Raw genomic sequence first — 13247 nt, forward strand, 5'->3', positions numbered from 1 at the left:
GAGGCAAATCTATGCTCTAACATATGGGAACCCTTGATTTATGGTGATATCAAGTCAGCTAATTTTCTAACTTCTCCGAAAGCTCACACCAAAATATATCGTAATGGTCGCAAGCAAGTTCAACATACAATGTTTCTTCTTTAACTCAATCCTGATTCTTCTGCCTAAGTTGTGCCTGTTGCAAAATAAAGCGGTCAACCTTTCCATGCCCCATGTTTGGATATTCCAATGAACATATTGGGGTCACATGATATAAATCCCCCTTCATGAAACTAAAGGTCCCAGTAATGGAACCATTTTTTGGCATGAAAATTTACTTTAAAACTGGCCTAGGGTTCAACCGAGGGTGCCAAAAAAATGACTGCATAGTCTAGCACTTCATCGGCATATTCGCTCCTTCAAAAAGGAAGAAGAGTCTCATCTGAAGAAAGTCGTAACCATGGAAAGATAAGGGGTATTAAGATCTTCCAATTATACAACTTGTGCAACTACCACAGTATTCATTCTTAACCATTCACATCATACATTCAATAGGAAATTTAACATAAGCATAAAATTTTAAAGCTACCCATACATTGCACCAGAAAATGATAGAAATCTTGTATTTCTTATATTAATCACTAGCAGAGAGTAATTTCATTACAAATAGTAGTATTACAACTTTTGGTAGTTACATACTTGCACGAAATATAAAAATATACATGGAATACATCAACAAAACATTACAAATATATAACTCAGAGCTAAATAACATTAGATGCTTAGCATTATCTAACTCTTCAAGTTCGATCTGAAATTTGCATCACTGTCTAAAAAACAAATCTCGTTGCCTTTTGTTTTCTTTTATAACCATGCTCACTTGCTTTGATACCTCACTTGCTTGATCCATGGTTTTAAATGCCTAGTGCCATCATTTTGGTTTTTTGTTTGACTGTATTAAAATATCAAGATCGACTCCTAGTTGTTCAACACGCTCCCTTGTTTTATGTTGGGAGAGTTCCAAACCATCTCACTGTCGTTTTAGTTTTCCGATGCTCTGTTTCCAACAGTTTCATCCAAAATTTCCTTCGTAACTATTATCCTTTCAAAAGCAAAGGACCCAACAATGAGTAAGGTAGATTCAAGTCTTTTGTTTTAGCAAATCACATAAGCAGTTTGATTCTACAATGAATTTCTACAGTCAAGGGAGGGGATATGTGTACACATAGCAAGGGGTGGACTTCTCAATGGGATATGCATGACCCTTTCTTGATTTTGAGTATATGGAAGACCAACCATTTGGAGTTCACGAATTATCAAAATTATAAGTGACATGTCAAATCAAAATAAAATCATCCCATAATTTATATTAAAAAAGCAATGAAACTCCCTATTATTACAGGGAATTTATTAAATAACATAAATTGCATATGCCTCCAATTATATTCGAACAGGGAAATTCATCAAATATTGTAAACCACCTATGCATGCAATATCTTTGAATAGGGAAGTTTAGAAAATTTCATTAACCACTTATGCATCAAATTGTCCTTGAATGGCCATAATGTGAACTAGTCGGTCGATAAACACTTCATATTAGTGTGTGGATTAGCTTTAGGGTCCATAAATAGTTGAACAATAATATTTTTGGAAATATGCAAATCTATTAGATCTTCCATGTTAATGATGGTTGAATCATGCTTTCTCGTCTTATCCCTATTCAAATATATCATACAATTGGCAATAATCATTATGGCCAATGGAAGTTAAGAATGGTGTTGAGTGAAGTGGCAAAGGGAACACCACATGAATCTACAATATTCCCAAGGCTACTAGTTAATATTATAATTTGATACGAACAATGATGAATTTTTTTGTATGTGTTGGAAACTAGGAAGATACTAAGAGAGGGGGGTGAATCAATATTTTATAAGTTTTAAAATTTTTAGCAAGTTTCTTTTACAAAGAGTAGATTTATTTAAAATTTCTTCAATTAACCATGAAGTGAATACACAACAATACTATCAACATCACACACATAAGAAACACATAGAGACACTGTATATATGTGGAAACCCATAAAGGGAGAAAACCATAAATATTTATTTTCAATGTATATGCAAGTACCATCTTCTTTTTACATCATATTATGTAAGCACCAACCAATGAGGCTCAAACCTATTTTTATTTGCAAACACCTACTTGATGGAAGCAACAACTCCAATTGTTCACAAGCACAAACCTACTGATTTTTTTTAGGAACCTACCTAAAGGAGACTCCAATCCCCTGATAAATTATGAAAATATTTGTTTTGACAAGTTTTTATGATCTTGTTTTTGCACCACTCTCTTCTTTTGTAATCCTTTGCACTTTTATTTATAGAAAATTCAAATTTCACCCAATCCCCTCCGAAAACCTCTATTTTTGTCCTTTGGTTCTTTGTATGCTTCAAAATTTTAGTAATTCTCGTGTCAACTGCCTATCTTTGTCTCCCACGTTGTTTATTTGATCAAAACAAGAGAAACAAAACTTAATTATAATTCCAAGCACCAGTTTACATCAATATCCTCTCATTAGCTATGTCCTTTCACATTCATGACTTTTCAGGAATTAAATCACTTTAGGTTCATGCTATTTGAAATTTGTTGGTCTGCTCCCTTTGGATTCATGTCATTTCTGAATTTGTTGGTATTTAAAATCACATCTCTGGTTCCCTGTATTCCCGCAACCATAATAGTTCATTTTGGTGTTTTTATTGTCTCCTTGTTTAAGTGTGATTTAACTAATTCTTAGCATTTTGAATGCCAAATTTTAAATAATTTCGTTCCCTTACACTTCATCCCTTAACTTCACTTGAAACCATGGCTTTGAATTATGTCTTAGGCATAAAGATCACTTACCCTAACACAAGTTTAAAACCTTACACGCCCTTAAGTTTTAGCTCTTGGAACATAAGACTAAGGCTTAGAATCAATAAATTAAATGCGAGAGGTTCTTATCAGCCTTCCTTGTTTTACTCTAGTCTATGAGTGCTCCAATGAATAGTTATCTCCACTATATCCCCAATAGCTTTGCATCGTTCCTTAAGTCTAAAGGCACAAACACTCACAAAATGGCCCGTTTGTACGAACCGTGAGGATATTCCACATCGTCAATTGACATCATATTTTCCACATGGCAGTGTTTGAGTGATGCCATGCCATCATGTTTTCCATGTCATATCCATCTATCTCATCTTCATTAGGCCATGTTATCTTCCTATTGCATCATCACCAACTAACTACCACTTGTCACAAGTATGGAGGAGAAGTCCAAATTCTGTGTTTTGCATTTATTTTCTTTGTTATCTGGGAAGGGCTTGGGGCACTGAGTTCCTATTATTGACCATTGATGTATATTTTTGTCCAACTCCTTTTGCTAGTTGTAATTGAGTGCTATCTTCTATCACTTATCAACCATAGAAATTTCCACAGCACGATGTCAAACCTTAAGTCAGTTAATAGAACTATTTCCATCTCTCGGAGTCCATCAATTGGGGCAAACTTTGAATCTAAACCTTTATGACACGTTGTGAGTTTTGATGTATGGTAACAGACATATCTCCATCTCCTAGGTGTTAGGGTCCTATTTTTTATAGGATAACTTAATTGTAGTTGTAATTTTGTATATGAGATGTTGTAAATAATCTTCCATTCTGCATTTTTATTTCCAAAGAAAAAGAAAAGAAAAAATAGAAAGCAAAAGAAAAAGGGGATACAAAAAAATATATAAGTGAAAAGAACAAAAATTAAAATATGAAAAAGGAATAAAAAAAATGAAAATACCCCATAAAAAATATGTATGCAAGTGAGCTAGTTAAAGCTCCACTCAAAAATAAAAAATTGCATCAAAAGTACCTTAGAAAATTTGCAATAAAGTGTGTAGCTTGTTTAAATTCCACAGAGAAGTAAATTATTTGTTTTAATCACACCATTTAAGAGTGATTAAGATATATTAAGTAAATTGGTTTAGGTTAGTAAATAATCAGCCACATAGTCTAATCATGGTTGAATTAGAATAAGGAGTATAAAATTAATTAAACCACAATGTTAAACATGGTTAATTAAGTTTTAATGTTAAGTTTGATTTCCTAAAGTTTAATCACATTTCAATTGATAAATAAAGTGTTGTGTACACGACACATTTTGTCATTAAGCGATAAAGGTGAGGCGCACCTTCCAATGGCTCCGATTGACCCCGTCAGGATCAATGGCGGGGGATCATCTTTGGCCCCCACCCCCTGATCCCCTCCAGGGCTTAACTGGTAGGGGGTCTGAAAAGGTGGTATCCTTTTGCAACGCGGTAGCTCCAAACTATTTTACACCCCGCCCAGCTTTTTCCCGCTTATTTCTCTGACCCACCTCCAAAAATTGCCATTCTTTGTTTCCTTCTCGAGTCGCCCATGGAACCCACGTCTGCTTCCACGCCAGTTACCTCTCACCATGTGGACCTCCACATCCCCCCATTCACTCCCATGTCAGTCATACTCCCCCACTACTTTCCCGCCACCTCATGCCTGTAGACCCCACTCCACTTCTACTAAAGCATTTTCCCATCCTTACTCCTTTCCCCAATAGGATGATTCCACTTGGCACTCTCGCCATCACATCAAAAAATCATTGCTCAATTAATGACTTGCATGTTTCCCGCGACAATGGACCGACTCCACTGTAATGGTAAAACACAACGGTAATTTTGATTTTTCTTTATAATCCATCATAAACCTGTTATGCCCCTCCTTTCTTCATTTTATGATAGGCAGGTAATCAAGAATTTGTGGTGCACATCCAACCAGAACCAATTTTCTCCAACATTCAATTAGTGACCAACATAACCATCTACTGCGACAAATTACCTAGCCTGTAATTTGTATCCGGACATCAATTTCACCTATTTTTCCAAGGTAACTTTGAATTCCTTGTTCTTTCTTTTTCGATAATGGAACCTAAAAAATATAAATCCTCTTATGACAACCCTATGCTTCCGCCTACTATAGACCTAGATCACCAACCCTTAATAGACCAACAATTTAAGATTCTTGAAAATAATTGTGATTTTGACCTCTATGAGCTTCACAGCTAGTTTGAAGCAAAAATATCTTGACCTCAATGATGAATTGGGTCTATGGAAGTCTTCCTGCCCCAATACATCTTCCCACATACATGTCATTTCCAAAAATTCATGTCTTGGTACCAATTTTGCTACATCCCCAGCAAAAGAGAAATTGTGGCCCACAACAGTGACATCCTTTTCACCATCACTGTAGAATCTATCTCTTAGATGCAACAATTGCTAAACTCAGGCTCCTTGAAGCCATTTTCAGTAGATTTCCTCATGGCATTCTATAAAAAACTTGACCTTCCCATAGAGAGACAATATTTTTGAGATCTTTCTTCGAGAGGATGCCAAATTTCCTAAGAAAAATCCCCCCTACTCATTGTTTATGTTCCCTGAGATGATTAAATAGGTAATTTCCATTATTTCATGCATACTTGGCTATCAATCCGATCAGTGGGTTGATGAGGCCATTGTTGGTTTCCTATTAGTCTTTATAACTGGTGAGAAATCCCCTATTATCAATTATAGTGAGTTCATTGCAGAGTCAATCCATGACCAGCTCCTCAAGTTCTCTACTGAGGGGAATTTTAAGTATTATTCAGTATTGGTGTATTTATTTCTTTACCATCAAGTAGACAGATTTTCCTTTCCTTTGTAGAAGTTAGATGATTAGAGTAATCCACATTCTATAATCCTTTGGACCTCCCTGGTGAGGAAGAATACCACTGAATACACATTCTCAAATTATGTTGATCAATTCCTCCATACGTATGCCATATTACTAAACAGTGATGTAGAGCCTAGGATAGGACCAAAATTTCAAAGAATTATGCATCTCAGTGAGGAGACTAAGATAGGGAATTGGTATTTATACCAAAAAATACACAGAAATTAGAATTTATGGGTGTGAGTTGCCACCCTACAGACTTCATAAGTTTGTTCCCATGAGGATCTTATCATTGGAATATATCAGGCAGATGATATATGGATGACTTACATTTTGTTGTAGCAAAGAAGAGATCCTAGTTCAAGATCAAAGCATAGGTGGGACCATTTATTTGTAACACCAGGGCATCAAGCAAGGAGGCAGGTTCACTCCTCAAACAAATAAATTTCAAATTGAGATGTACTTGGTCATATGACCCTTTTGGAATCATCTCCAAGCTAAGAGTAAAACAAAAAACCACTCTTTACACTCACACTCCAGGACCCGAAATAGAAAAGTTCATGAATCAAAGTCAATGGGAGGAGAAAACATTACAGGAGGTAGAAGAATAGGTCATATATACAAAAACCTCATAGACTCCAGTACCTCAAGAGAAAAAAGATAAGAGACCAAGGGAGGAGGCTTCCCCTTCAATGATATAGATTGGAATCAAAGAATTCTCGATTTACAAGAAGAAGCAAAAGACTAGTTCTCATCCAATTTTTTAGCAGGAGGATGACGGGCAGCCTACTATAGTTCTGACAGACCATCATAATTCTACCCAAGGAGAAGAAATATTCACAGGATCTCCAGCCTCCTCAACTTCCCTAGATCCCCCAGATACAACTCAGACATCAGAATTGGTTAAGGACTAGGATGAACCAAATAGGTTTGCAAAATACAGGAAAACTAAAAAAAAGAATGAGCAGCTCAAGGTCTCCACATACACCCAATTCTAGAAACAAACAACTTCTTCACAGCGCAAGCTTCTTTCAACCTTTGATACAAAGAAGGATAAAATGCAAATTTATTTCTTCCAAGCACAAATTCCATTTCCCAATGCTCCAGCTAATTACAAGAAATTAGTTTTCACATTTGACGTTGAGCAGATTCACCCCATTGACCAAATAGACTTGCATAAACAAATTGGATAAATGTTGTACTCTACCTTTACCAACACTACCATGACAGTGTCCAAATTGCAGCCCTCACTCAGCGACAAACGATCATAATTAAAACTTGAAAAAATTTCATCTTTGGCTAAGGATGCTAGGGTTAAATCATTGAAAGACCTGGTCATTAAACTAGGGTATGACCCAAAAAATGTAAAAGCAACAGAGGAGATTGTAAGGAGGAAAAATGCAGACATAGCAACATTGAGGAAACATCTCAAACTTCCCTCCACTAAGGAACCCCAAGCTAAGGAAGTTGGGGAGCTAGAGAAAGAAAAAGAAAACATGTTCAAGATAGTAATTGAACAAAGCAGTCAGATCAGTGGAGATGGAAAAATAGCCCAAGGAAAAAGAGGAGTCATCACATCTGGCTATAGTGCCTCTAACATAAGTCCCTATTTCAGTATCTACAATAGTAGGAGCATCTACATCGACCGCAACAATAGCACAGGGTATAGATTCTCCAAATGAATTAGTCAAAGCCATGGAAGACATGTCCATTCAAGGGCAGGAAATTGAAAAGTTAAAGGCTCAACTCAAAACTCTGCAGGATCAGAAACTCCAGATAGATAGTTCTTATGTAGCAAAGTTGCAGAAAACTCACAAGCTCACTCAAAAGATTGAATAGTTAGAAACTAAGTCAGCCATGGCCCACTCTTTAGCACAGCTAAAGGAGACCATATGGATATGGATTAATGAGGCCATGAATGAAATATGGCCCTCAATTCAAATTATATTTTAACAGCAAGAGTTGATTAAGAAATAAAAAGAGGCAGTTGCAGAGATAAAGGTAGAGTTAGGACAGAAGCCTTAAGATGCGACAACACTGATAGGAATCTTAAATTCAAAAACCAAGAAGGATTTAGAAAAAATAGAAGTTTAATATAGAACAAAAACAATTTTACAAGTAAGAAGGGTCCTAACTAACAAGAACCTAATGTTGCAGTTAGAAAATAAATGTCACAACATGGATTCTAGTGTCTAGAAATTTCATAGAAAGTTTAGTGCACTTAATTTAAAAGGACTACCGGGACTGGTAGGAATGGGAGACCATCTAATCAGTTTAAAGGTCTACTACCATAATCTATACACTATTTCCCGAGATTAATCAAATTTTGCAGGTATTAAAGGAAGTATCACAGGGAAGGTTTTTCTACAAGCTATAGAGTTCGGCCTATTCATCAAGCATGATATCAAGCACATATTTCTTATTAAGCCTACTTTTCAAAAGTATACTTAGGTAGATGAGAGTTACAGGAAATTAATAAAGTTTACTATCCCAAGTGAAGAGTGTTGGGATAAGTTATGTGAACTGATGGAGTAAAACAGTTTCACCTCCAACAGTAAGACACTAGGACAACAATTCTTCAGGCCCAGTCATCAACAACGATCCTCGAGAATAGTGCCAGCAACTTCAACTGTTTAAGATTTCCTATATTTTTTTTAAAAAAATCTTTGAGATATTTTGTAATAAATCTTGATATTTTATGTCAAGATATTTAGACTTTAGAATTCAAAGTATTTATGTTGGGATTCATACTGAGAAAGGCTACCATTGATTGTAAAGTTGTTTACTGAGCTCAAGTGGCCATTTTTCATTAATACAAGAAAGTTGTTAAACGATTCATGTGTCATAGTTGTGTGGTGAATTTCTTCTTACTATAATCTTGTCTTTTCTCTGTTTTTATTTGTCGTTATCTTCTTTATTGTTTTAAAAATATTAAGAATAGAATTTGTTTCAACACACTCTGTTCTGGTTTAAAGAAATAATTAGTTTTTTCCACTTAACTTTAAATATAGAATTCAGGTAACAATGCTCTCTTTTTAAGTGATTCTTAATCTATTATTCCCTCTCCATTTCATAAACTACAAAGATACAGCAGCATGCCTATCTTGCCCCATTACACTTAAGCTTGATATTTCTATAAATTGATCATTCTAAGCCTCTTTGACTCCATTTCCCAATGGCTTTCCGTCTTGTTCCAACCAAACCATTTTAAAAAACAAACTCTGAACTTTCACATCTAGCCTAAAATCCTGCAAAGAAAACAAAGATAAATCTGATAGAGAGATTCGTCTCTGAGTTTAGAAGGGCTAGTTTCTAAACTTATGAGTGGTTTTATAGTTACCTCTAAAATTCCTTTATAGCCTGGGAAATTATGGAGTGATAACATCCTGGTGACCATACTGGGGACCCGAACAAATCAGATTTATATTTCCCTAGTAAATTTTTGTTTCAGTACTTAAAGTTATTTATAGGTTTTGTGGCTTACAAATTGATTTTGATTTAAGGTTGTATTCCACTTCACAAGTTGTATATATCTTATCTGTGAATACTTAATAGTAGATATAGCTCCTAAAATAATTTATACTAGAGCTAATCCAGTCCAAATCCACCAAAAATTATAGATAATCCAGAAAAAATTCTTAGAAAGAAAAGTTTAGATGAGAGTCGAGCAAGTAATAATCCTCTCCCTATGATTAATTTTATGCCTGAAGACTTTGAAATAGTAGAAGACATATAATTTTATTTACCATTTGAACATAGTCTCTTCCTAACTAAATCTAACAGTTTTGTAGCTAAAATTGTTTTTGACGAAAGCATTTTAAAACCCTACACTTCAAAACATAAAACTATGAAATTAGACTCTAAGGATGATGTCATCAAACAATTTAACAAACTTGAAGTGTTAGTGTGTAAACTGCACCTCTAATAATCACCCCCATTTTCACTACACCCATTTCATCTTCATCCACTACCACTTCTACATCAACACAACAAAATGTAATTATACCCCCTTTCATACCTTCCATAACCACACCTATTGTAGTTCCATCTACGTCTCAAGCACCAATCATGGTAGCTTGATATTCAACCTTGGTCCTACCTCCACAACTCAATGCAATGCCCCAATATTTCCATATTAGGATTCCTCAATTTCATAGCATTGGGCCCATAACTACTCAACAACATACTAATAAAATGAATGACTACTTAGTTCTCCAAGAGATAGATGATGCTAATGTGAAAATGAGGTTTTTTTCTCAAATTCTCACTAGTGAGGTTAAAAAATAGTTGAAAGGGCTACCAACAAATTCTATCCTGGACCTTACTCAATTTCATAACACTTTCCTTAGAAGATGGGACGTGAAAAATAACACTTTACAAATTTTAGTAGAGTAAGAAATTATCAAAAGAGCGCCAGGTGAATCAGTCCAAGACTATTGTATCATCTTTAACAATATCTATAACTCTATCCCTACATAAATAAAACTTCCCCTGGGGCTAGCCCTAATTAAAATCCTAGATGGTTTTGACCCTGATTTCTTACCAATCAAGAGAAATAAACCCTGCAAACCTTCAGGAAATGCAGAGAAATGCAGTTAGTGTTGAAGCCAATCTGTTAACAAAGAGAGCTAGAATGAAAACTAAAAGGAGAGTTACTATAAAAGTGGAGCAGGATTCTTCTTCCTTTGATGTTAAGTTGGACCCTATAGTAAAAACAATGGAGAAAATGATGGAGATAATTTCTATAGCTAATAGAACCCCTCCAAGGGAAAACCAAGATGGTTCCCAAATTATAAATCCAAATTTCAAGGAAAACCAACCTCAAATTAAACAAAGAGAAGAAAGAGGACAAAATGATCAACAACAGATTAGACCTCAATTTCAAGAAAACTATATAGATGAGGAAGAGGACATACTTGAAGACCTTGAGGAAAATCAAATAAATTTGTTTGAGGAAACCGAAGCTGGCCACATTTTCCTGACTAAGGAAGAGAAAGACATTTTCCTACTCTCACAACTAGAAACCATTCCATTAGACCCTAAAGACTATAGATAAGGATATCAGAATGCAATTATGGAAGTGCATAGACAATATAACTTGAGGAGTAAAAATATTTTTCATGCTCCTCGTAAAAAGACTGTTGACACTCCTCCAAAAAATATTCCTGAAACTCCTCCCAAAAGGACCCAAAATGATATCCCTTCTACTAGTCAACCTAAAGATGATTCTCAGAAGGAAACTTCTAAGAAACATGATGCATCTATTAAAGAATTAGAAAAACCTCCAACATCTTTTAACATTGAAAATGAACCGGAAAAAGTAAAAATTTCCATTCCTCTCACTAAATTAATCAATAAAAATGCATACAAATCACAAGTTATAAAAGCCTTGAAGATAGGGGAAGGTACTGACATAATCAATTTGGCTAATTGCCGACCTGAGTTATTTTTTGGGCCTGAGATCAAAGGAGAATCTCAGGATGGAAGTGTACCCCGTTTCTACGTTAGCTTGAACATTCATGATAAAATTATGCACAATGCTATGCTTTATTTTGGAGCCTCACATAATCTAATGTCTAAGGCTATTATGGAGAAACTAGGCTTTACAAAGACTTATATTCATTTGATTCAAGTAAATTCAAATTCTTAGGACTAATCAAAGATTTATGTGTTACTCTAGTCCAAATACCAGCAAAGAGCTTGGTAATGGACATTGTAGTAGTAGACATACCCCCTAAGTATGGAATGTTTCTCACTTGATCCTGGGGAACAAAATTACAAGGCACTTTACAAATGGATATGACTTATGCTACGATTCTAGTGCTTGGTCATCCAAGAATATTATACAGGGAAACACTAATGAAGTACATGTTAGTAGTCAAGAAAAACCCAACAATTACCCCCTATATTCAGTACATTCAAACATGGATTCATTTATTTTGTACAACAATGAATGTGTAGAAAATGAAATTTCACCCTTAGAAGTTGAAAATAGTGATACAAAGGAAATAAAATTGAATACTGAAAAGAAATATGTAGAGGGAGAGGCTCTTTGGAATATGAATTTTGATGTGGTTGTAAGTAAGGATGGAGTAGGGGTAGTTGTTTTCATTGTAAATTCATCCACAAATATGGCTAAGGGCCATGGTTACAAACTTAATTTTTAGTGCACTAATAAAATAGTTGAATATGAAGCACTGATCTTAGGGCTACAAATTTTAAAGAGATTAGGAGAAAAACGAATTTCTGTGCTCAGGGAGTCTAAGCTAATAATCAATCAAATTAAGGGTGAATATGTTGCTAAACACCCTAGACTAAGAGCCTGTAGAAATGCAATTCTAGATTTTTTACAATCCTTTTCTGAATATGATTTTTTTGTTATACCTAGAGGCCAAAATATTTTAGCTGATGCCTTGCCTGTTTCAACCAACACTTGCAAAATTCTTTCTCATTCCAATAGGAAATATCTAGTGGAAGTGAAAGATTGGTTAGTTGTGCCTAATAATGTAATATATTGGTAGGTTTTCGATAATGATAAACAAATAGAAACTTTTTTACAAATGAAAGATGAGTTTTAGTTTGTAAATATTTATATAGAAAATGATATAGATGAAAATGAAAAATAAATACTCGTTAATGAAATTGATGATAATAAAAAAGAACTAGAGGTTCTGAAATAAAAGGACAATGTGTTACCAAGAGGATTGGTACCATTGGAAGAGCATTTTTACTTTGATGATGTTGCCAAGAAGCCAAAAATAGAACCTATAGGAGTTGATGTAGAAGACTGTAACATAAGAGCTACAGAGAACCCCAAAGTTGTCAAGCGATCCAAGTCCCTACCTTCTAAAGAAAAACAAAAATACATTGAGCTTTTTAAAGAATTCACTGATGTGTTTTCCTGGAGCTATGAAGACTTAAAATCTTATGATACAAGTATCATTCAGCACACCATTCCCATCAGGGAAGATCAAAATCCTTTTAAACAGAAATTGAGGAGAATAAACCCAGTTTTACTGCCTTTGATAGAAAAGGAAGTCAAGAAACTTTCGATGCAAAGATCATTATACCCCTTAGATTTTCGAAATGGGTCTCAAATCTAGTACCTACTAGGAAGAAAACAGGTGAAATTAGGTTGTGTATATTTTAGAAATCTTAACAATGTTTCTTTGAAAGATAATTATCCCCTTCCTAAAATGGATCACATCCTACAAAAGGTAGTTGGCTCCAACATAATCTCATTGCTGGATGGTTTCTCAGGATACAACTAGGTTCTGGTTCATCTTGATGACCAGCACAAAACAACATTTTCTATGCCATGGGGCATTGTTATGTATGTAAAAATGCCTTTTGGCCTTATGAATGATGGGGCCACTTTCCAAAGAGAAATGGGCATAGCCTTTGCTAATGAAATTGGCAAGTTCATTGTGATTTACCTAGATGCTATAACTATGCTTTCAAAGACGGATGAAGAACACTTGCTCCATTTAAGAAAATTTTTTG

The sequence above is a fragment of the Pinus tabuliformis genome, chromosome 9, assembly GCF_031772625.1.
Source record: "Pinus tabuliformis cultivar Carrire ecotype Pingquan chromosome 9, CPIR1, whole genome shotgun sequence".
NCBI lineage: Eukaryota > Viridiplantae > Streptophyta > Pinopsida > Pinales > Pinaceae > Pinus > Pinus tabuliformis.